Source organism: Eptatretus burgeri, chromosome 2 (genome assembly GCF_056783735.1).
Source record: "Eptatretus burgeri isolate ZD-2024b chromosome 2, Ebu_testis_v1, whole genome shotgun sequence".
Classification (NCBI taxonomy): Eukaryota; Metazoa; Chordata; class Myxini; order Myxiniformes; family Myxinidae; genus Eptatretus; species Eptatretus burgeri.
Genome location: NC_140962.1, coordinates 53188206 through 53214159, shown reverse-complemented (window position 1 = coordinate 53214159; position 25954 = coordinate 53188206). Strand labels below are relative to the sequence as shown.

The 25954-nt window shown below is 42.2% G+C and overlaps 1 long non-coding RNA gene across 1 annotated transcript in view; it reads left to right on the top strand.

Moving 5' to 3' along the window:
- The window catches only part of LOC147032057 (uncharacterized), a 93362-nt gene extending 84641 nt beyond the window's left edge, over positions 1–8721 (top strand). The window contains exons 2-3 of the long non-coding RNA XR_015055023.1: positions 2911–3085; positions 3553–8721. This is a non-coding gene — a long non-coding RNA (uncharacterized LOC147032057). The remainder of the gene's footprint in view (positions 1–2910; positions 3086–3552) is intronic.
- The last annotated feature ends 17233 nt before the right edge of the window (positions 8722–25954 follow it).

Here is a 25954-nt window from a genome sequence, read left to right as displayed (position 1 = left end):
CCTCCTCCTGTCCCTCTTTGAACCTCTTGTGCCATTCAAATGCACGTGAACGTGACATCGTTTCTTCCCCGTACACTTGCCGCAGCATTGCGAAGGATTCGGAAGGTGTTTTTCCAAGCTTGGCAAGAAACTTCAGATTAGCTCTCTGCTCACGACTCATAGCGCAATGACTCAGGCGAGACAACGTGTGAAGCACGACCTGTAAAAAAAAAATCACACAATGAGCTGGGTCGACCATCACCAATTATATATATATATATATATATATATATATATATATATATATATATATATATATATATATATATATATATATATATATATTGCTGGAATGTTGCGAAAGACTGTGACGCAACCCGTTCATTCAAGTTGTGTAAGTGGAGCACACAGCAGGCTCAGTCCCGTTACGTTTTAGACGGACCTCGTATATAAAGAAAGATCCACCCACATATCTCGCCTGTGAAGGGAGGGAATATCCAATTTTATATATTGACTGCTCTTGACGTTTGCATGTGGTACTTGCTTGACAGCCTCATTGGTATGCATTGCTATCTACGCTATCGCTGATGATTCGCCATTAAGTGATGAAACCAGTCCAGTAGCTGAGGGGAGTGTGTGGCATTGGTATTGTCGTATGCGTACAATGTGTGAACATCTTTATAGTTGTTGATGAACTCTGGGAAGGGTTTCAAACAGCGTTTCGCACTTACCTTGCATAAGTCTTTCTGGGTTGCTTTATGCAGCTACTTTGGCTGGAGGAGCATGGGAGGGGTCAAATATATATATATATATATATATATATATATATATATATATATATACTGGCAAGTCTGGCAGTTCACTCAGGCATGAGAAGCATCATCACACTTCAGGACTGGTCTCCTATATCTACTGCCTGTGATATTAATTCAGCCTGGGAATTATTCCACAGAAACCTGCTCTCTTCTGCACAGATTCATCCCATCTTGTCCTCAGTTATCTTACCCATCCCCTCAATCTTGGTAACCTGAATCATGTGGTGATGCAGTTGCTTCAAAACAACTTGCATTGTCCTCCTGGAAGGCAAATTCAACCGAAGGCAACTTCCAATCACTCCACAAAGCCTGTAACAAGTGTGTGTACCCTCAGGAGAACCAGAAAACAACATCTGTACAATCTCAAGAACGAACTTTCAAACTTGTCTCCCTCTTTTAAAATCTGGTGCTGCTTTGTCAAGTCGGTCTCCAGTGTATGCTCCCATTCCATCCTTTCCCTCACTTCAAATAGCACAATAGCTGACTCCGCTCTTGAGAAAGCTGAATTCCTCAATTCTGTTTGCTTCCAAATCTTGTGTTCTTTATATATATATATATATATATATATATATATATATATATATATATTATATATATATATATATATATATATATATATATATATCTCTCTCTCTCTATCTCTATCTCTATCTCTATCTCTATCTCTATCTCTATCTCTATCTATATCTCTATCTCTATCTCTATCTCTATCTCTATCTCTATCTCTCTCTCTCTCTCTCTCTCTCTCTCTCTCTCTCTCTCTCTCTCTCTCTCTCTCTCTCTCTCTCTCTCTCTCTCTCTCTCTCTCTCTCTCTTCCCCCCCCCACCCTTCACAGTCATACTCAACTGCTCCTGAATTTTGTGTCTTTTGCACCTGAGAAGGTGAAAAAGTTTCTGGCAGTCCTCGACTCTGACTCAGCAACTGGACTGGATGACATCAGCTCACATGTCCTAAAAAACCTGCGTTGTTTCTCTTGCACTTCCTCTTTCTGCCCTTTTCACCCTGACAATTACCATAAGTCATCTAGCATCTGCTTGGAAATTAGACATCACAACATTACGCAAAAAAGTGCAAAAACAGATCCCCTTAACAGCCGATCTATTAGCTTACTTCCAATCATCAGCAAGATCATGGAATCTGTCTTCACAGTTGACATAAAATCATTCCTTTTCTTCAACAGCCTCATATTAGATCATCAATTCAGATTCAGACCAGGTCACTCTACCTTGGACATGCTGCTTCTGCTCTCTAAATAATGGTGGAGGCCTTCAATACCAGACATGAGATCATGGCCGTCCCTATGGACATATATTGAGCTTTCAAACAGTCTGGCATCCTGCCCTGCTCTCGAAACTGAGTGGGGTGGTAAGGGGGATGGGAGGGGTGTGTCGGGTACGTACGCACCCCTCCTCTCCAAATTACACAGGTCCACATATTTTAGAAGCATTCTTTTTCGTCAGGCGAATTCGCAAGAAAACAACAAAGAAAAAAACCCGCAAATGTAGGCCTTCCCTTATCACGTATCTTATCACGTATCTTATCACTATCACATCACTTTTCACGTATCACTTATCATCATTAATCAAAAAAAATCGCAATCTACATAACCTTGATATAAATGGACCCTGTCTCCTTGGTTAGGCCTACTGTGTTTCACTGAACGCTGTTGTTAATTCGTCGTTAAAAACTTGAATGGTATTGGCTTTTGCTTTATGTTGCGGGCATGCATGATGATACCAGTCTCAAGCACGTGGGGAATGAATCATGCATGATGGGGGAGGCAGGCCGTTGCAAATGTGAAACTGGCCAAACAGTTAATGAATTAATTCTTGCTCATTAAATTAATTTTATTTTTAAGCAAAGTATGGTGTTCAGCTTGTGATTCATATTTATTTTTCCTTTTGTTCAGTCGTATTTTGGATTTGCGAGTTTTTAGGTCCTGCTCTCAAGTCTGTGAGTTTGGTGCAGATTTGTGGGGTAAACCCAAAAGTCGCCAGCTCATTGGGAGCTCGACCCGATGTATTGGACATCCGGTGCTAATACTGATCTTGGTGATGACAACATAATACTGATTGAAGTGATGGCCTGGCCCAGCTAATCTAGACCTATTTACAGAGCAGGTAGTCCACCTACCGAAGGGCAAGCATGACCCAAGACAGGTTGTCTGCATTGGCCCGAATACACTTTCACGACGATTTTGATGTTGATGAGGAAAGGGTGGTTGGTCAGTTTGTCAGGAAGCACCCTAGAAGGATGGAACTTGGAATGCTGCTGAAAGACAAAGCAAAAGGTAAGTACCTGCCTCGATGTGTTTTAAAATTTGATCTGATCCACTCATTATGCTTGCTGTACAGGATCAATGTTTACCTGTGAGAATGAAATTGAAAAATCATGTTTTTGATCATCCAATTCATGTCCAATACATTTTTCCCCCCCTCATGAGTACTATTTCCAGGATAGACTTTAATCATGAACTTGTAATGATATACAAATAAAAGTACATGTTTGAAAATCTGTGTATTCATATTATGTTCCATTTTCTGATGTGGTGTTGCTTGTCACAAGTCACATGGGGAATTGAACTTAATCTCGAAGTTTGATCGTCATTCAAATATTTCAATCAATGAAATTGTATTTTATTTGCTGCCATGTTGATGCCGTACTGACATATGGCCTGAAAACACCCCAAAATGATAACCCATTGACCTCTGTATTTTTGACACTTTCACTTTCCATTTTCACTTTTCCATGGAAAAGCAATGCAGCGTGCATCCAATACCACAATGGGCATGATGGTGTAGTGCTCTCATGCTCCCAGCAGTCCAACTTTTTGAAGATACTTCAAGCCCCACTCCCACCGAAAATCCTGCATACAGGCTTGAACTGCTGAACTGCCTGCTTATGGAATCCAAGGCCAACTCCACTCCCGCTTTACTGACTTCCTCCAATCTCGTAGTCAAGGTGTGCCTCTCAATGGAACCCTGTCTTCTCTCCCTATCAAGGATGGAGTACCCAAGGCAGTGGTGTTCTAGCCCCCATCTTATTTCTAATCGTCATCAATGACCTCAATGACTGTAAAATCCTCTTTATCTCTTTGTTCTCACCTTCCTCAATGAGAGCACATGTGCAGGGGAGCATATACATGCACACATACTATATATAAGCATGCACATGCACATATTCATTTAATGTTTATATTCATAAACGTACACATACACATACTGCCTGCATTTATCAATATCAAAGATGAAAAGGTGAAAAATGATCTTATTCTGAAAAAGTGAATGAGATAACAACACATGAGCTTGTTCTGACCCCATTTTTGTTTGCAATAACTACTCTAATGCAAAAACATGTTTTTCATCAAAATTTGTGTATTGTAGCTTGTACTCAGCAAAACATTTCACACAAGAAACCTTATTCATGCAAAAACGGTCTAATTTGCCTGATACAAACGTTTTCTAAAAAACGATGGTTTTTGTTCCAAATGTTTTTTGGGGTTTTTTTTTTGTTCCAAATGATGTTTTTTTGTTCCAAATAACTTTTATTGCAGAAACACGTGTTTTTCATCAAATAGTGTATATTTTAGTGAGTACAAAACAAAACATTTCACAGAAGAAACCTTATTTATACAAAAACGGTCTAATTTGCCTGATACAAACGTTTTTTAAAAAACGATGGTTTTTGTTCCAAATGTTTTTTGGGGGTTTTTTTTTGTTCCAAATGTTTTTTGGGGGGTTTTTTTGTTCCAAATTTTGTTTTTTTTTTGTTCCAAATAACTTTTATTGCAGAAACACGTGTTTTTCATCAAATAGTGTGTATTTTAGTGAGTACAAAACAAAACATTTCACACAAGAAACCTTATTCATGCAAAAACTGTCTAATTTGCCTGATACAAACGTTTTTTAAAAAAACGAAGGTTTTTGTTCCAAATGTTTTTTGGGTTTTTTTTGTTCTAAATGTTTTTTTTTGTTCCACATAACTTTTATTGCAGAAATATGTGTTTTTCATCAAATAGTTTGTATTTTAGTGAGTACAAAACAAAACATTTCACACAAGAAACCTTATTCATACAAAAACGGTCTAATTTGCCTGATACAAACATTTATTTTAAAAAAGATGGTTTTTTGTTCCAAATGTTTTTTGGGGGGGTTTTTTGTTCCAAATTTAGTTTTTTTTTGTTCCAAATAACATTTATTGCAGAAACACGTGTTTTTCATCAAATATTGTGTATTTTAGTGAGTACAAAACAAAATGTTTCACACAAGAAACCTTATTCATGCAAAAACAGTCTAATTTGCCTGATACAAACATTTTTTGAAAAAATGATGCTTTTTGTTCCAAATGTTTTTGGAGGGGGGGGTGTTGTTCCAAATGATGTTTTTTTTGTTCCACATTACTTTTATTGCAGAAACACGTGTTTTTCATCAAATATTGTGTATTTTAGTGAGTACGAAACAAAATGTTTCACACAAGAAACCTTATTCGTGCAAAAACGGTCTAATTTGCCTGATACAAACGTTTTTTTTAAAAAAATACACCCGTGCGGCAGTGACGGTCATCTCTGCGAGAAAAAAATCGTCATTTTGAAACTCCATGAAGCAGTTTTCGCAAAATTCGAAGTCACGTGACGTGTACGTATTCGAAGATATCGGTATTATTTCAAATGGACATGAAAGACAAGGTCAGCTGCTATGCAAGGACACCATTCACTAACTTTTAGCATGCCCAGTAGAGAATATATAGCCTCCTGAAGGTAGAGCAGTTTTTGCAAACTTTGAAGTCACGTGACGCGAACGCGAAATTCGAAAATCCGTCCCAACCAAATTTAGATATTGTCCCATACATTAATATGCCACAATCAAATTCAAGATCGCTTGAGAAATGTAGGAGGATATAGATTTTGAAAATCGTCATTTTCGCATTTTTTGCCAACTTTGAAGTCACATGACACAAAAACAAAAGTGAATATTGAAAATCCGGCCCGACCAAATTTAAATATTGTCCCATAGATTCATATGCTACAATCAAATTCAAATCGCTTGAGAAATGGCGGAGGAGATATAATTTGAAAATCGTCATTTTCGCAACTTCAAAGGCCTCGTGACCTTGACCTTGACCTTCGGTGACCTTGAAAGTCATACCATCGTGTACGTTTCATCGACCTCTATCAGGATCACTAATGACCAGATCTTCCGCTTCAACTTCATTGTGAACGGACGGACGGACGGATCGAAGGACATCGACACCCATATTATTAGGTCATGCTCGAAGAGATGACCTAAAAATGATGGTTTTTGTTCCAAATGTTTTTGGAGGGGGGGGGGGTTGTTCCAAATGATGTTTTTTTGTTCCACATAACTTTTATTGCAGAAACACGTGTTTTTCATCAAATAGTGTGTATTTTAATGAATACAAAACAAAACATTTCACACAAGAAACCTTATTCATGCAAAAACGGTCTAATTTAGGGACTTTTAAAGCATGTTAAAATGAATGAGTTGTTGGAACATGTATTCATTGTCAACATTTATACCATGAGGGGACTTTGTTTGAAGTTTGTTTACCAAAAAGATTCATGTCTCAGGATTGTAGTGTGTGTGATTGATTTGCAGTTGATTCGATGGCAGAGATTTGAATATACAAGGTGGGACATTTTTATCTTACACATGTCATCATTTGGCAGGGAGCAGTTAAGGGCGTAGCTAAAAAAAATTTCCCTCCCCAATGTTGCAAGTGCTGCCTGAAAGCTTTAAGTGAGGGAACACCGTGACCTGCAGATGAGAATTTACCTGCATGTGACAAACAATTGAAGGCAAACATCACTGCAACCATCCACACTATTGCTCAAGACACATTGCATGCAGTAATGAACAATATGCTGATTCGCTATTGGGAATGCAACAATTCCAATGGGGCCCATTTGTCAGATGTAATGTTTAAGTAACTGCGTTATATCTCAGCATAATCTCTCTTTGCTCTGTATGATTTCCAACCATGTGCGGGATGTAGTATTTTGGATGTTTGTTAATTTTTTCCAACACCAATACATGTGTCAGATATAAAGGCTCCACCCTGTATATAAGTATATGTATACAATGATTCGTGCTCTACACAGACTGACGGTGCTGCCGAAGCAGTTCCTAGAGCTGGGGTTAAAATCCTGGACAGGTCACCACTCCGACACTGGAAGACAGCGCAAGAATTTGTAATTTGGCCAGGGTGCCGGCGATGGCTCGCCTACTCTTCACGAAGAACACCGTATAATCTTCAACGTACACCAACTAAGGACAGCAGATGGGGCATCCAGTTTAACGGCCATTCGAGGGATGGGACACAATGATGAATCACCTGTTAAACACGGGGATGACAATTTATAGCTGGGACAAGATTTGCACCCAAACTGTATAACGGCAAAAGTAAATAACTCAATGAATGATGGCAAATTTACGAAAAAGTTTGAAATGCCTCAATTCGGGCTACAATCAATCGAACGCAAGTACTCCAACCAAATGACCATTAGCTTTCATAAAATGAATGCCATCAAATCCAATATGTAACTCTTGTGCTAGCAATAGTGTGGAGCAGAGAGCATACTGAAACAGTTCACATCCACAGGAGTTGTATGTCTGTTTGATGTAGCCTAGAATGCCAAAGGCCAGAACTTAGACCCCCCCATCCCCCCACCACCCCTTCCCCATCCTCCCAAGGCAACTGATAAGCCAGGAAGACACACAAGACAAAGGGAACATCTTTATCTGGGTCACATGGTCCTTCTCTTGGGTCATTTCAAGGTGAATTTCAGAAGTCAAACATGAGGCCACGTTTGTTCCTTACACCCTTGATTTTATTTGCCAGTTTCAAGGTTAGAGATTAATATCCGTTCTCTCTGTAGTGAAATTCACTCTGGTATATCCTGCTTTTCAGTGAAATCTATTGACCACTTACACAGTGCTCTTTACAACAGCTAGTTGAATCTTGATGTGCTAAACACCTCATGATTGTTACACTACATGCAACCAAGCATAATCCAGCCTGTTGGTGGTGATGTCAGTTTGGGTGAAAAAGTCAATCAAGGATAAGAAGGAGTATGGTGAGGCAGGTCAAAAACTCTGCCACATTTACATCCGCAGACTGATTGGCCATAGGCTGTTGTTGTTGTTGATGATGATGTTGATGATGATGAGCCGGTCAGTTATGCTCGAACAGACCCGAGGCAGAGTTCACTCACATCTAAAACGTTGTGCTCTTGCCTTCATGGAGCCATGACCGTAGTCTTCCATAATTGAGCCATAGGTTATTGGCAGAGCTTGGACAACTCAAAATCTTAAGCATTTTGTAGGATCCTTTATTTTATTTTGTAAGTGGCGGTCAATCAACTTAAGGTTCGCTTGCTGATGAATAGGTTCAAAGTAAAGAAAGAATATGATGAAGAACTTGGACATTGACTGCGAGGTGAATATTTATTTGGGACTTGCAGGATGGCCGAGACTTAGGAGGTACACATGCTCGCCTCGAAGCCGTCCAGCTTGGGTTTGAATCCCAACCTAGCTCTAAAATGTCATCTGGGTGTTTCACAGGCAGTCATCCGGCATTGGTTAGTGGACGTTAAAGATCCCACGGTGTTCTTCACGAAGAGTCGGCGTGCTATAGCCGGCATCCTGAACAAATTCCAAATTCCTGCCCTGACTTCAGGAGTCGGAGTTTGCGATCCGACCCGGATTGCAGCGACATCAGCAATGCTCAGCAAATGGAACGCTTGTTGATGATGTCGATGAATTATGAAGGAAAAAAAGGTTTTATTTCTCCTTTTATGCACTTCGAACTTGAAAAATGTGTGATATGATGAAAAATGTGATGAAAGTGCATTTGTAAGAGCTCCATGACCCCACGACCGGAGGTTTCAAAATTTTCCAAAACTCTCCAAAAATAACGTAATAAAAATAATAAAAAATAATATAATCAGTGTGTCCTTTTTTGACATTGACAAACTCACCTTTAATGACATTTATCATACACACGAATTGTTTCCCAGATAAATAAGACATGTTTAAAAATAAATGACACAATGCACAAATGACGCCCAACAACGTTTAAATAAGCAACGGAACCGGTAGAGCTGGGGCATGAAATGAAAGCTTATTTATGAGGAGACAGAGCATCGCCGTCATGTCCTGAAGGCTGTTGGAACACGTGCGCATTCATTGATTGTTTTTCCATCGCACGTCCGTGGGAGGGGCTTCGCCCTTCAGGCGGCCAATAAGGTACGGGGAAGGAGACCCACCCACGGCCACGTGCACATGATGCACACGTGTCTGGGGGAGGGGCTTCGTGTGATCTCGTGCTCTTGGCATTTATACGTCGGTCATTTCGGTGCGCCCAAGACGCTCGATGTATCCTCGCATCACTCGTGTTCCTGGGGGGTTCCTCGTCTTGCGGGGCTTCTAAAGGCAGGAGCAACGCACGAACATGAAATAAAAATAATAAAACCTCCTCTCATGAGGCAACTGCTGGACGGTCTGAGGGCCGTTCCTTCTCTCCTTGGCGCCCAGCATGGTCACATGGTCACCACAAATACTCTTTCGAGCCCAACAACCGTTCCGTCAGTCCTCAGCTTTTCTGATATAAATATTTTGGCCTGTTATGTGTTTTATTGAAATCCTTACAAACCAATGTTTTGAGGAATTGATAGTCGTCAGGGAGCGGTAGACAATGGAGTGCTTATCGTTGATTGGTTCACGAGCACCAGCCAGAGTGACCACAATATTCGTTATGTTGGGTAGTCGATTTAGTCTACCCTTATTATCAGTATTTCCGTCGATATGTTTGTCTGTCTGTCTGTATGTATGTCTGTTCGGTCCAGTGCTCCGTTAATACAATGGTGATTTCAATGAAACTTGGTTGGTAGGTTCATACCATGACCTAGTTGTGGGCAAATGAGAACCATTGCTATGGACCCATCCGTTGCCTAGCAACGGACCTTTGAAATTTTCAAAAAAATCTAAAAAATATTTTTTCGAAAATCAAAAATCGGGCCACGAGCGACTGTGGGCAGTACATTCAGCCATATTGTCAAAAATTTCCAGCCGGATCCTATGAAAACTGTCGGAGAAGATAGACTGAATGAACTCTGGTCGAAAACAATAAAAAAACGAAGTTCGTTATATCTCAGAGACTATGAGTCAGATATACATGAAACTGGTATGGTAGGTTCATGGTATGCCCTAGTTATGTGTGAGAAAGAACCGTTGCTATGGACGCTTTTGTTGGCTAGTAATGGCTGAAAAACGACTAAATTTGACTTGATCGACTACCCATGTCTGCCTACCGGCTTGTCTGTGTGTCTGTCTGTCCAGAGCATAACTCTGTGGACTTTGATCCGATCTTGATGAAACTTGGTTATGTGTTCGATATCAATGTCGAGTTGTGTTTTCCTGGATGAGAGTGTGCTACGCCCATTGTGGGAGGAGCCACGCCCAAAAAATAGCCATTTTTAGGGGGTAGTCGGATTAAAAATCTATCTTCTCCTAGGGAATTGACTGAATGGAATAGGTTCTTCGGTATTTGAATATCAAAATGAATTATCTAAAACTTGTCGTCGTCCGATTTTTCATTTTCATCCCAAGGTCAAGGTCACAATGTCAAAAAACTTAGAAAATTGCGAATTTTGACATAAAAATCATACGACCACCCAAACTTTGAGAGATAGCATGACAACATTTTTTATGCATAATCTTGAGGTCATTCCCCACCTAAAGTCCTGAAACCATTTTGCTCTATGTCGAACACCTTGCCCGTGGCGCCCCCTTCAAGTTTGTTTTTACGCTGATTTCATCAAAGTATGGATAATCCGAGGAGTGCGAAATGCCATATAGCCTATATGACATTATATTGTTCCTGGAATGTTCCGGAGGAAGTTTTTCACTAAAGGTCATAATCCTTGACCTTTGACCTTTAAAGGCCACAACGGTCACATTTTCAATGTTGTGAGACTCGAACTGGGTTTTCGACCTTCTTCGACGAACTAACTCCAATAAGCTGTAGCACGTATCCTGTTTCCTTATTTTAATGTCCACAACATTGTTTTGTGACCTTTAAAGGTGATGCAAAGGTCAAATTTTGAAAGTTGTTGAACGAAACCGGGTTTTCGACATTTTGCAGCTGTTGATTGAAGGCCACGATAATTAATTATAACTTGGTCAAAAATTATCACATTGTCTCATCCTTGACTTCTGAAACAATATACATCGTCAAATACCACTCGTGAACCATCGTCGTCTTCAGACTTGTCTTTTGCCGTCATGTTTGCTTTTCAGACCCTGAGGCTTCGAGTCGGGCCTCTCGTCTTGTTCTGTCCTGCCTGCCCTTCTTACACACGGCGCAGCTGGCAGGATACCATGCAATGACATTGGCAGACAGTGCGGAACCTTTGCAAAACGAATTTGTGAACAAATCGGGTAATGTGGGGCAACACGCCTCTCCCAATGATCCCCAACACGTATAAACAAACATCCCTTGATCCTCATTTTGAGTTCAGAGTCCTAAACGTCCGCACGAGAAGACTATGTGGATCATGGTACGATGGGCAAGTTAAAATGAAAAATGTTCATTTAAATTATATCGAACAAATTGTTTGAACAGGACGTATATGAACATTAGGTATGTCATTTTTTGAAATTATATGTCCCAGAAAACGCAGGATGGTTTGACTGAATGAACATGCGTACATACCACTACACACGTACCATACATTCAATGAACATACCTATGTCTTACTACGCACGTACACACATTCAATGAACATACCTATGTTTTACTACGCACGTACACACATACAATGAACATACCTATGTCTTACTACGCACATACACACATTCAATGAACATGCCTATGTCTTACTATGCACGTACACACATACAATGAACATACCTATGTCTTACTACGCACATACACACATTCAATGAACATACCTATGTCTTACTACGCACATACACACATTCAATGAACATACCTATGTTTTACTACGCACGTACACACATACAATGAACATACCTATGTCTTACTACGCACATACACACATTCAATGAACATACCTATGTCTTACTACGCACGTACACACATACAATGAACATACCTATGTCTTACTACGCACATACACACATTCAATGAACATACCTATGTCTTACTACGCACGTACACACATTCAATGAACATACCTATGTCTTACTACGCACGTACACACATTCAATGAACATACCTATGTCTTACTACGCACGTACACACATTCAATGAACATACCTATGTCTTACTACGCACGTACACACATTCAATGAACATACCTATGTCTTACTACACACGTACACACATTCAATGAACATACCTATTTTTTTTTTTTTTTTTTTTTTTTTTGTAAACCTTGGTCGAGGCTCGTATGAGAGCTAACACACAACTCACAGCAAGGAGGCATGAGACAAGAGGGGCGGGAGTGGAAGGGACAAAACAGTGGGGAACAGACACATTAGGTGAACTGTGGAAGGGAGAGGGATGGGGATGGGACGGGGAACATGGCGAAGAGAAGATGGACATTTCAGGGACTTTCAGGAAGGAAAGCAGGAGAAATGAAGGAAGTGGGCTTGGGTGGATTATCGGGGGTAGAAAAGATCGAAGATTTGGATGGGGGAAGATAAGAGGTGGTGGTGAACAGCTGTTTTGAAAGCCTGGAGGGAAGAATGGGAAAGAATAGAGTGAGGAAGTTTATTCCAAAGGCGGGAAAAAAGAGGAATGAAAGAGTGAAGATGGGCAGTGATTCGTGATTTTGGTAGTTTTACCAGAAGGGGGTTGTTGGCGGACCTTGAGTGCCCTGTGGAAATGTGGTGGGGACAAATCGCAGAGAGAGCAGGGGGGGGGCAAGGCTGGAGAGGAGTCGGTAGAAGACAGAAAGACCACCGACCAACCTGCGGTGATTGAGTGAGAGGCCCAAAGACTCAGCTTCATTGCGGGAGATGCCAATGATCTTAAATGCCCTGGTTTCGACAGCGTGAAGCCGAGAAAGGTGGGAGGCAGGAGCACCAGCCCAGAGGGGAGAGCAGTACTCCATCAGGCTACGGACAAAAGCTTTGTAAGTGGTCAGGAGCTCAAGAGGGCCGAGGAAGGACTTAGCACGACGGAGGATTCCCAGTCGGCGACTGGCTTTTGAGGCGAGGTTGGAAATGTGACTTTCCCAGGAAAGGTCATGGCAGATAGTGAGACCTAGAAGCTTGAAAGAAAAGACTTCTTCCAGAGGATTGTTGAGAAAGTGGATGGGGGTTTTGTAAACGGTCCTTTCGAAGAGACATAGTGAGAGTGTGAGATTTGTCTGGATTGAAAGACATGTTCCACGTGTTGGACCAGTTTGTGATTTTATCCAGATCTGCAGTGAGTGAAGAAGCTGCTGCTTGCCGGTCTGAGGGATGACAGATGGTACGGCAGAGGGTGGAGTCGTCGGCAAAGAGAAATAGAGGATTTTCCAGAGAGTCCGAGAGATCATTGATGAAAACCAGAAAAGAACAGGGCCCAGAACGCTACCTTGAGGAACTCCAGCCTGCACAGGAAGAGGGGATGAAAGAACTCCATTTAGGGCCACACGTTGACTGCGACAGGAGAGGAAGTCTGCGAGCCATGAGTGGAGATGGCCTTGAATACCATGGGAAGAGAGTTTGGTGAGTAGGGCAGGGTGCCAGACTGTGTCAAAAGCACGTGATATGTCCAGGGATACGGCTCGGATTTCCTGTCTGGCATTGAGGACCTCCATCCATTGATGGGAGAGCAGAAGCAGCATATCCAGGGTAGAGTGACCTGGTCTGAAACCAAATTGATGATTGGAAATCAAGCCATTGGAGAAGAGGAAGGATTTCATATCTGAGGCGATGATGGATTCCATCACCTTGCTGATGATTGGGAGAAGGCTGATTGGTCTGTAGTTATAGGGATCTGTTTTTGCACCTTTTTATGCAGGTCAGTGATGTTAGCAGATTTCCAAGCAGATGGCAGATGACCTTGGGCAAATGAGAGGGTGAATAGAACAGAGAGAGGGTGAGCAAGAGCAGAAGAGCAGGCTTTGAGGACACGTGGGCTGATGCCGTCTGGACCGGTTGCAGAATCTGACTCGAGGTTTGAAAGCAAGCTCTCCACCTTGTCAGGAGAAAAGGATACAGAGTCCAGGGACAGTTGGGTGCGACTGGGTAAAGTGGGTAGAGATAGTGATGGGTTTAGGACACAAGATTTAGCTGCAAACACCGAGTTTAGACATTCAGCTTTATCACGTGTGGAATCAGCAGTGCGGCCATTTGAGGTAAGGGAGGGGATGGAGGGGGAACATACACCAGAAACAGATTTGATTAAACGCCACCAGGATTTTGAGGAGGGAGAGAGGTTTGAGAGTTCAGACTTGAGATGAGAAAGATGTTGTTTTCTGGCTCTCCTGAGGGTAGATACACACTTGTTCCGAGCTTTGTGGAAAGAACTGAGATTGCCCTCAGTTGGGTTTGCTTTCCATGAGGCAAAGGCAAGTTGTTTCAGGACAACTGCCTCGCCACAAGCTTCAGTAAACCAAGGGCGGGAGGAAGGGTAAGACAACTGAACACGAGAGGGGATAAATCTGTGCATGAGGGAGAGCAAGTTTCTTTGAAAGAATTCCCAGGATGAGTTGATGTTTGAGAAAGTAGTGATAGGAGACCAGTCTGTAAGTTTGATGGCTGCTCGGAGACCCTGTCAGTCGGCTTGAGTGAAATGCCAGACTCGACGGCGGTGAGGTGGTTCTCTGGTAACAGCCAGAGAGATGTCCACTTTAACAAGGACGTGGTCAGAAGAACCAATTGGAGCGAAGGAAGAGCAGCAGATATTGTCAAATATCTGCTTTACTACGTTATCTGCTTTACTATGTTTTACTACGCACGTACACACATTCAATGAACATACCTATGTCTTACTACGCACGTACACACATTCAATGAACATACCTATGTCTTACTACGCACGTACACACATACAATGAACATACCTATGTCTTACTATGCACGTACACACATACAATGAACATGCCTATGTCTTACTACGCACATACGCACATTCAATGAACATACCTATGTCTTACTACGCACGTACACACATACAATGAACATACCTATGTTTTACTACGCACGTACACACATTCAATGAAGATACCTATGTCTTACTACGCACGTACACACATTCAATGAACATACTTACTACATACTACAAAGGATGCATGTTCATTGTTCGTACAGTGGTGGTGGACCGAGAGGTTCTTCTTCTTGGTTCCTGTCTCTGAAGGAGTCTGCGCCCAGTGCTCTGGGAGGGGGAGGAGTCTGTCGGCTTCGTGAAGCGGTGCACCCCAAGAGAAAGTGAAACTGAGAGGCGAGAGAGTGCCGGGAAGGCGGTGGTGAAACTGAAAGGCGAGAGAGCACCGGGAAGGCGGTGGTGAAACTGAGAGGCGAGCCAGTCTGCCATTTTGGCAGTGGGAGAAGCCGCCTGCACGTAGAGTCAGGCCATCGACTTTGTGGAGGAGGGTTTTGGCCGGCTGTTCCTCCTCAGCCACGGACCCAGCCTGCGGATCCCAACACCTCGATTTGGCCTTGTCTGGTGAACAGACCAGGCCTGGATTTGTATGCTGGACTTGTGAGGGGCCAGCTGGAGCACACCGTGGATCTTTCGTTTTGTGCCGTCGACCTCGCGGGGTCTGAATGCTCCGAGGCTGCGTGCGTGAGGGCTGCGACAAATGGACGACGCCGTCATTTTGCCTCGCGGAATGTTTGACCTTGGGTGCTCGAATCCGTGGACATCGGCTTGTCACGAGCCACATTTGGGCCTTTGACACTTTTCCTGTCGTCCATGAAGCATCACCAAGTACTCTGTGTCTTGTCTGCATGCTGTCGGAGTCTTGTCTGCATGTTGTCTAAGGTTTATCTCGTTAGGGTCCCCTTCGAACCCCGTAATCCGTAGTTCCCTAGTTAAGAACGGGTTATAGATTGATTATAACATTGTCGTGCATGCTTGCTTGTGTTGTGTTTCCCGATGTGTCCCCAATAAATCTGGCTGATTCATATGAAGTTGCCGCTTTGGGTTTGTTCGTGCCGTGCTGAGAAATAATTCACTCGATTGGTATATAAAACCAAAATGGTTACAGACTAACAGAATTCGCTCGGTCTCTGACAAAACCAGTCTGTAACCGGGGTCTATTCCCCCAACTGGTAAGGTCCAGGTGTACGTTGGTATCGCGATTTGAGGCACGTAACCCGAGGCCTGTGCTGAACCAGCCGGCGTTATAACCCTGGAGACGGCGGTGCTGTTAAGTGACGTCGAATATTCAACATTTGGCTGTCGAGAGTCGGGTGAGAAAACCCAAACTGGCTCCGGATTGGAGCTGACCTGGGTGGCATTCGAATCCCCCCACCGCTAGAACCATAACAATACTATGCATGTACACATATTGAATGAACTTACCTACATACTATATATGTACAAATAATGAATGAGCATACTTACATACTATGTATGTACACATATTGAATGAACATACCTACATACTATCTGTCTACACATAGTAAATGAACATACCTACATACTATGTATGTACACATATTGAATGAACATACCTACATAATATGTATGTACACATATTGAATGAACATACCTACATAATATGTATGTACACATATTGAATGAACATACTGACATAATATGTATGTACACATATTGAATGAACATACCTACATAATATGTATGCACACATATTGAATGAACATACCTACTTCATATGTATGTACACATATTGAATGAACATACCTACATACTATGTATGTACACATATTGAATGAACATACCTACATAATATGTATGTACACATATTGAATGAGCATACTTACATACTATGTATGTACACATATTGAATGAACATACCTACATACTATGTATGTACATATATTGAATGAACATACCTACATACTATGTATGTACACATAATAATGAACATACCGAAATACTATGTATGTAAACATAATAATGAACAAACCTACATACTATGTATGTACACATATTGAATGAACATACCGGAATACTATGTATGTACACATATTGAATGAACATACCGACATACTATGTATGTACACATATTGAATGAAAATACCTACATACTATGTATGTACACATATTAAATGAACATACCTACATACTATGTATGTACACATAATAATGAAAAAACCGAAATACTATGTATGTAAACATAATAATGAACAAACCTACATACTATGTATGTACACATATTGAATGAACATACCGACATACTATGTATGTACACATATTGAATGAACATACCTACATACTATGTATGTACACATATTGAATGAACATACCTGCATACTATGTATGTACACATATTGAATGAACATACCTACATACTATGTGTGTACACATAGTAAATGAACATACCGACATACTATATATGTACACATAATGAATGAGCATTCCTACATACTATGTATGTACAAACGTTGAATAAGCATACCTATATACTATGTGTCTACACATAGTAAATTAACATTCCTACATACGATGTATGTGCACATATTGAATGAACATACCTACATACTATATATGCACACATATTGAATGAACATACCTACATACTATGTATGTACACATATTGAATGAACATACCGACATACTATGTATGTACACATATTGAATGAACATACCTACATAATATGTATGTACAAATATTGAATGAACATACCTACATAATATGTATGTACACATATTGAATGAACATACCTACATACTATGTGTGTACACATAGTAAATGAACATACCGACATACTATATATGTACACATAATGAATGAGCATTCCTACATAATATGTATGTACACATATTGAATGTACACATATTGAATGAACATACCTGCATTCTATGTATGTACACATATTGAATGAACATACCTACATACCATGTATGTACACATTTTGAATGAACATTCCTCCTACATACCTACATATTCCTCCTACATTCCTCCTACACATTCCTCCTACATACCTACATAATATGTATGTACACATATTGAATGAACATACCTACATACTATGTATGTACACATATTGAATGAACATACCGACATACTATGTATGTACACATATTGAATGAACATACCTACATAATATGTATGTACAAATATTGAATGAACATACCTACATAATATGTATGTACACATATTGAATGAGCATACCTACATACCATGTATGTACACATATTGAATGAACATACCTACATAATATGTATGTTCAAATATTGAATGAACATACCTACATAATATGTATGTACACATATTGAATGTACACATATTGAATGAACATACCTGCATTCTATGTATGTACACATATTGAATGAACATACCTACATACCATGTATGTACACATTTTGAATGAACATACCTATATACCATGTATGTACACATATTGAATTAACATACATATATACCATGTATGTACACATATTTATTTAACATATGTACATACCATGTATGTACATGTATTGAATTTACATATGTACATACCATGTATGTACATATATTGAATTAACATATGTACATACCATATATGTACACATATTGAATTAACATATGTAGCCTGGTGTGTTCGCGCAGTGGTTAGGGCAGCGGCTTGGGATCCAAAAGGTCCTGAGTTCAAGCCCCGTTGGGCCACTGAATTAATACACCAGGGGGTTGACTCAGTATGTCATCCTTCCGAGGTCGGCGAAATGAGTACCAGTATACTGGGCCGGTGTATACCCCAGTACCAGTATACTGGGCCGGTGTATACCCCATATATATATATATATATATATATATATATATATATATATATATATATATATATATATATATATATATATATATATATATATATATATATATATATATAGTGAGAAAAACCATGTTCTCACCAAATTTAGTGTCCCACCCACCACGTCACGTGACCTTTTTCAGGCTACCAGGTATTGGTTCGCAAGTCGGCACGTGGTGGGCGGACCGCATCAGAGCTGGGGCGCCATTGCTGGCAACAGACATGGCTCTAAGATCGCGAGTGGAAAAATATATCGAGCGCTCCAAATCGCTTGTTTTAAAAGAGATTTTCAAGTGATTTTCAAGTGATTTTCAAGACTCTCGACAGCACAGTCACGTTGATTGTTGATAGCTCCGTCAAAAAGGATTGAGTTAAATCGGGACGAGTGTGATCGTTATTCCCAGCTATCGTCGGGCGGAGCTGGGAGTTGTACAACCTGTTTTTGGAACTCTATAGTTGCCAAGAGTTCTGGCAGGTTTTTTGTGCTGTGTATTAAATTCTGTAACCAGCCATTTTTGAGATTGAGCCAATAAAATATCCTGCCTACCCCTTGAGGCCGATTTGAAACACAGTGGTGTGTTTTGTTGTTCTCTTTGTCCACACGTGGACTGCTTGAAGCTCGGACCTAATGTCAGTATTCCGTGCTGGAAGATATTAACAGCCGGGATCGCGACAAATGGGCGGCTCATCCGGGATTCATTCAAGTAAGAGACATTCGAACTGAGACAGAAATTCCACAGTGGGTCGCCATCTTCCTTCATATGATCATCGTTCCCTCACCAGCGGATGCCATCTTAGAGGAACCTTCTCATCAGCGGACGCCATCTTGGAGGAACCTTCTCACCAGCAGACGCCATCTTGGAGGAACCTTCTCACCAGCAGACGCCATCTTGGAGGAACCTTCTCACCAGCGGACGCCATCTTGGAGGAACCTTCTCACCAGCAGACGCTATCTTGGAGGAACCTTATCACCAGCGGGTGCCATCTTGGAGGTATTTTCTCACCAGAGGACACAATCTTGTGTTTACGCCGTTCATCGGCCAACAAGAATAATAATAATAAAAAAACGTGAGTTATTTGTGCGTTGCATTTTCTCATTGGCAATTTGATGTTCGGTGGTGATATTGGGTATTTCGTGTCGTATTTTCCCAACAGCGTTGTGTTAGAATTATGTGTATCACCCCAATATTGTTTGCCTCCCCTGTGTGAATTGCCCCATCCCATGTGGTGAAAGATATTGTTGAAATATTTCGACCCAGTCTCCTTTTAGACTTTGTGTTTTGTGCCCTTGTCGTATGATAACTCGTAGCCAAACCATGTCGGCTGGAGAAGTGAGAGATCAACCTGATCATGTTGACAGTCACGTGGGTGTCGATGTGAGCGACGCAATCAGCCTTGACCCGGTCACTGAACCCGATATGTTCGGGAGCGATCCCATCATGACTAAATGCATGCGTTCGACCTTCTGGTCAGGGCTGACCCCGGTTCAACGACTCGACATGTATTGCAGGGAGAATGACAGGGCAGAGGCTGAGCGACTCAGGGAGAATGACACGGCAGAGGCTGAATGCGTCAGGGAGCATGAGTGGCGAATGTTGATTGAACGACAGCAGGCAGATGTGTCTGCTGCACCAGTCCAGGAAATTGTTCAGGTTCGTTTGCCGGACTGGACGGGAGACACGAAGCCAGAAACGTATCTGGAGATGGCGGAGAAGTTGTTGACTTGCGGTGGCATTGATGAGAGCTTGTGGGTCGGCCATATTGTTAGCCATTTATCTGAAAAGGCGAGGGAGGTATATGCGAGGATGGCAACCGAGGACGTAAACGAATACCGGAAGTTGAAGGCCGAGATTTTGAATGTCTATGCCTGGTCCCCGTGTATTTAGAGGCGTAATTTTTTCAGTTGGACTAGTCAGTCCAGTCAAACCTATGAGGAACATTCGCGGGTCTTGTTGGAACAGCTGCAGAGATGGTTCAAGGGGAGCAGTGTTGAGTTACCTCCAGTGGTTGCGGAACTCCTGGTGCGTTACCGTATCGATCAACAGCTTCTGCCAGACTTAGCGTTGTTTCTTGTCGATAAAGACACTGCTTCCTTGTCAGACTGCGTCAAGCTTATTGATAAACATGTTTTGGCGTGCAAAATGTTGCAAGCCATGCAGTCGCGTTGTAAGACGGAGGATTCTGCGGTGAAGACCGTCCCCCCTCTGCCCGGCAGCTGGATCGAGGGGAAGGGTTCCCCGATGCCCTCCACTGGTGGCGGTCGCGAGCTACAGGCCAGGGCACAGCCCTGGTGCGAGTTCTGCAAACTCGTGAGGCACGGTGGTGACCGCTGTTTCTCTAACCCAGCTAGTCCGGCCTATCGAGGCAACCGAGCTGTTAAATCGGAGGGAGGTCAGTGGAGGTCATCAACTAGGCCCTCGAGCATGACAGTGGCATCGGTGACAGAGGTCACTGCCACCGAGGCTAAGTCCATTCATCCCCTGTATTAGGATTATTCAGGGACAGCCTTAGTGGGTGGCCCTGATTCGGTGGTGAAATTTAAGGCCCAATACCTTCGGGATACTGGGGCGACGCTGTGTTTTCTCCGGGCAGGGGTAGTTCCGGCCTCTCAGATGCATTATACCGGCGAGTATATCATCCTTCGAGGCATTAACCAGGTTCCTGGCTGGTATCCCCTTGCTCTCATCAAGGTCTGGAGTGACATTTTTACGGGTCCGATGACCTGTGTGGTGGTACCCTACTACCCGGTACCAGGGGTATCCTTGCTGATTGGCAATGATGCAATGGCCAGGGAGGAGTTATTGACTCTGACCTGTGGGGTGGTCAAAAGATCCAAGAGCAAACAGGCGGAGAGAGTGGCGGAGTCAGACATATCTTCACTCTGGCCCGAGGAGCCTCGCACTTCGACTCCAGCCTCCGACGGTGACGTTGCTTTGACTGAAGTCCACCCAAGCCTCCAGTCAGGCCAACCTCAGGAGCCGGGCTCCTCAGGGACCATTCCCGTCTGTGATACGGGGACACAAGCTACTTGTTCGCCGGTTGGTGAATCCGGTGAGGAGGACCAGTCCTCCGAGGCGGTTAGCAACCCCAGTTCTGTGCCTGAGGTCACTCCCGCATTGTCTGCGGTAACCAGTCTAGTGGAGGATCAGCACTTCGATCCCACCCTTGCCACCCTCTGGGAAATGGGAGAAGACTCTGGGCCTGGACGAACAGGCTACTATGTGAATGGTGCAGGTGTGCTGATGCCTACATATTCCCCCAAGAACATGTCCTCCACCCAGACGTGGAGGGTACGACACTGAGTTGTCATACTGGGGAGGCATCCTCAGTCAGTCATGCAATTGGCCCATGACAGTATTTCCTCGGGTCATGTCGGAGCAGCCAAGACCTTAGCCAAGGTCAAGGATCAGTTCATATGGCCCGCCATGTCGCGAGACATCAAGCGCTATTGCGCTAGCTGTCTATATTGGCCATGGACCCATCACCATCTACAGCGACCACCACCCGCTCGGTTGGCTCAGCCAAGCCAAAACCTCCAACGAGCGTATTCTGTGCTGGGCGCTTCTCCTCTCAGAATACGACCTCACAGTCAAACACGTGAAAGGAGTGGAGAACAGACTAGCTGACCTCCTTAGTCGCCATCTAGTAGACAAGGAGCACCAAAGTTTAAGTTAAGCACACAGGCGGAGAGGAGATACCGGTTTGGGGCCCTTTGTTCCTCCTGAAGGAGCCTTGCTCCTCGGTCCGTTTTCCCTCCTGTAAATGCTTTCCCCAACTTAAGTTTAGTTCCCTTTGTCTCTCTATTGTGGTGCAGGCGATGGGTAAATATGGTGGGGTAGATATTAATGTGGTGTAGTGGGTTTAATATTGTGTTGTGGATGAACATTGTTTATTGTACAAGAATGTTAACGATCACTGTCATCATATTGCTCTGTGATTTGCAACTAGTACCATAACTGGTTTCAAAACGCTGTCTATCCAACGGGTTTTATTTTAGGTGGGGAGGACTGTGAGAAAAACCATGTTCTCACCAAATTTAATGACCCACCCACCACGTCATGTGACCTTTTTCAGGCTCCCAGGGATTGGTTGGCGAGTCGGCACGTGGTGGGTGGGCCGCGAGAGAACCGAGGTGCCATTGCTGGCAACAGACATGGCTCTAAGATCGCGAGTGGAAAAATATATCGAGAGCTCCAAATCGCTTGTTTTAAAAGCGATTTTCAAGTGATTTTCAAGACTCTCGACAGCACAGTCGCGCTGATCGTTGATAGCTCCGTCAAAAAGGATTGAGTTAAATCGGGACGAGTGTGATCGTTATTCCCGGCTATCGTCGAGCGGAGCTGGGAGTTGTACAACCTGTTTTTGGAACTCTATTGCTGCCGAGAGTTCTGGCAGGTTTTTTGTGCTGTGTATTCCATTCTGTAACCAGCCATTTTTGAGATCGAGCCAATAAAATATCGTGCCTAAAACCTTGAGGCCGATTTGAAACACAGTGGTGTGTTTTGTTGTTCTCTTTGTCCACCGGTGGACTGCTTGAAGCTCGGACATTAACGTCAGTATTCCGTGCTGGAAGATATGAACAGCCGTGATCACGACAATATATATATATATATATATATATATATATATATATATATATATATATATATATATATATATATATATATATATATATATATATGTATATATATATATGTATATACATACATACATTGAATATATATATATATATATATATATATATATATATATATATATATATATATATATATATATATATATATATATATATATATACATACATATAGCCTGGTGTTGGCGCAGTGGTTAGGGCAGCAGCTTGGGATCCAAAAGGTCCTGAGTTCAAGCCCCGTTGGGCCACTGAATTAATACACCAGGGGGTTGACTTAGCCTGTCATCCTTCCGAGGTCGGCGAAATGAGTACCAGTATACTGGGCCGGTGTATACCCCAGTTAAAATAGGTGTATCATATCCCTGTGTCGTAAGAGGCGACCAGGGTTGCGTCAGGAAGGGCATCCGGCATAAAACATGTGCCAAATCACTATGCGGATCATATTGATGATCTGCTGTGGCGACCCCTAACGGGAGCAGCCGAAAGAAGAAGAAGAAGAAGATATATATATATATATATATATATATATATATATATATATATATATATATATATATATATATATATATATATATATATATATACATACATATACACACATACCATGTATGTACACATATTGAATTAACATATCTACATACTATGTATGTGCACATATTGAATTAACATACATACATATTGCATACATAGTACACATATTGAGTGAACATACCTACGTATTACATACCTACGTACTACATACATACGTACACATATTGTTTATATTTATTGAAAAACAGTATTTTTTTGGACTTTTACTTATCACATGACTCCAGAAGAAATTTTCGAATTACTCCTCTATTCTAACAATTGAATTGTCATTGTGCTGCAAAATGTTGCACCTCCATGCCTTTCAAATTGAAACCTGATTGTTTCATCTTAAACTGCATCTCAACTAGAGAGTTCAAAGAACACAATACCCTACACTGTGTTTAGAATGATACAGGAGGGCCTCGTCGTTCACGGGGGGTTACATTCTTGAAAATCCCCGTGAACCGCAAACCGCAATCTTTGGGGGTAATGGGGAAGATAGAGTTCGTGACTTCAACTTAAAAATTTGTCCAAACTGTGCCCTTAATTAACACGTTTGTACATTGTTTTTGTGCTATTTATTTTCATGAATAAAACATTTATTAAGAACATAAAAGAAAGTTTATTTTCCTGCATTATTATTTCGTATGCAGCCTGCAGCTGCTGGTTGCATCGTTGCTGTGAGCACAGCTGTGCCACTGATGCAGTGCCCCCTGTTTCCAGTAATCTGGTACTCATTTTGCCAACCTTATAACGTTGACAGGCCACGTCAACCCACCTGGTGTAGGTTAACGGAATAACGGGAGCTGAACTCAAGACCCTAGGATCTTACAGCAGCCACCTTAACCGTTAAGCCAACACCAGACTCATCTTGAGTTATTAATATCATGAAACTTACCCTTAATAATGATGATAAACTTTATACAGTAATACGATGACGATGTTGATGATGGCTACGATAAAGACGACATGATGAGAATGGTTGTTAGAGGGTTTGATAGGGTTATTTTGTTGACAGCCCATATTAATTTGGTGAATAGATGTGGAAAATAGTTTGCCAACCGAAAATTATTTGATCACATTGACCGCAATCCGCAAACCTTGCCTCAAATTCATCGCGATAGAGCGAATCCACGAAGAGGAAACCCATGAACGGCAAGACTCTCCTTTACTTCAATTATACTAAAATAATTGTTTTAAAATCGCTAAAAAAAACACACCCGGAAGTTTAGCGCTAGTGAAGCAGTTGTACACACCAACAACCCTTATACGCTGTAACAAGAGGATGTTGAGTCGCCATTTAAGAGATGGAGGCATCCTCTGTCATACAAAGGCCTTCATTGGCACAAATGAACTTCTATCCACCTGCAAGGCCTTCATCCACAGCTCTATGGAGTACTTCTCTCACCTCTGGGCTGGCTCTCCTGCCTCACATCTTGCTCAGCTTCACACCATGGAAACCAAGGCTTTTAAGATTACTGGAATCCCCCACAATGAAGCTGAGTCTATGGGCCTATCGCTTCACCATCACGGGCAGGTCGGTGGTCTCTCTGTCTTCTACCGCCTCCTATCTGGACTTGTAACCTCTGCTCTTTCTGTGCTTTGTCCCTCCAAGGTTTCTGCAGGGCTCACAGCATCCACCATTATCCCTCCTCTGGTAAATCCACCTAAATTCAGGATCACTGCTCACCTCCACTCATTTCTTCATCTTTTCTCCCACCTGTGGAACCAACTTCCACATTCTCTTCAATATCATTCTTCCCTCCAGGTCTTCAAGACAGCTGTTCACCATCTCATAAATTCCCCCATTCAAAACCATGATATTTTCTACCCCTGTTAACCCACCCCAAACCCACCTCCTTCAAAATATCTGTTTCCTTCCTGAAAGCCCCTGTAGTGTCCATCTTGCTTACCCCATGTACAGTATCTGCCCCTTCCCTCTCTCTTCCACAGATCTCCTTATGTCTCTGTTCCCAACTATTGTTGTGCTTCCCTCTCTCGCCAACTCTTGTCACCTGCTCCCTTTGTTATATGTTATGTGTGTTAGCTCTGATGGGAGCCT